This window comes from Habropoda laboriosa, unplaced genomic scaffold, assembly GCF_001263275.1.
Source record: "Habropoda laboriosa isolate 0110345459 unplaced genomic scaffold, ASM126327v1 scaffold871, whole genome shotgun sequence".
NCBI classification, from domain to species: domain Eukaryota; kingdom Metazoa; phylum Arthropoda; class Insecta; order Hymenoptera; family Apidae; genus Habropoda; species Habropoda laboriosa.
Genome location: NW_017100958.1, coordinates 96,874 through 97,874, shown reverse-complemented (window position 1 = coordinate 97,874; position 1,001 = coordinate 96,874).

Here is a 1,001-nt window from a genome sequence, read left to right as displayed (position 1 = left end):
AAAGAATCGGAATTCTCAAAATGCCGGGATTCCAAAAGTGCCAGGATCCTCGAAAGTGTCGAGATCCTCAGAAGTCTCGGGATTCCCAAAGTGCCCCGGAATCCCGACACTCTCGAAATCCCCGAAATTATCGGGAACCCGACCCGATACTTCGGCTCTTCGCACACCTCCATGTAACACGCGTGATCGGGAGCCCAGCCTCGTGGCTGTGTCACAAAGAAAATCGTGAAAGCACAGAGCCCACGTGATCCCAATAACGACGTTCACAGTCTTCCTTCGCTGATACATGCTTTGAAATCATCTTACAGTTACAAACCCCTAAAGGCGTTTCTGATAAATGGTAAACGAAACTTCGTAGACTTTCCTCTAGATCACGGTGAATCAATATCTGTGTCTAATACCAACAAATGCCTCTGTTAACGAGACACTCCTTCGAAAGTCACGAAACAAAGATCGTCGATATGGAGGGAGCAATATGACAAATTGAAATTTCTTTTCGTTCAGTGAAATCATTCTTCTTCTTCTTCACCTCACAAAAAGCACATTAAATTGTTGCAATATTAAGTGATAGATCTCGAGAGAGTTAGTTCAGGTAGATAAATAAGCCAACTCGTAGAATATAGTCTCTCCCAAAGATGTCGAACAAAGTATCCTTCGTTTCGCTTGGAATGTTCTCGCGTTTTTGTGATTACAAGCGGATCTGACATACGCAAACGAAGGGAAAAACCAAAGGGGGGACGTGCGACAAAGTTGGAGATCGATTGGGCGTGTGTCTTCCTTTTTACTATTTTTTTTTTTTTTTTTCTTCGTCAGAACTGGTCCACGCGTGCGAACGTCGATAAATTTTGCCATTCGGTAGTTTCCTTTTTTCCCTCGTCTATAGAGTGCAACTGTGATCTAGGAAATTGTCTCGTTCGCTAAGAAAGAGGAAGTCTTCGACTTCGTTCAGCTATTTCGAGTACATTCGGTGAAATTTTGTAAAAAATCCTTCTTATCGCCTG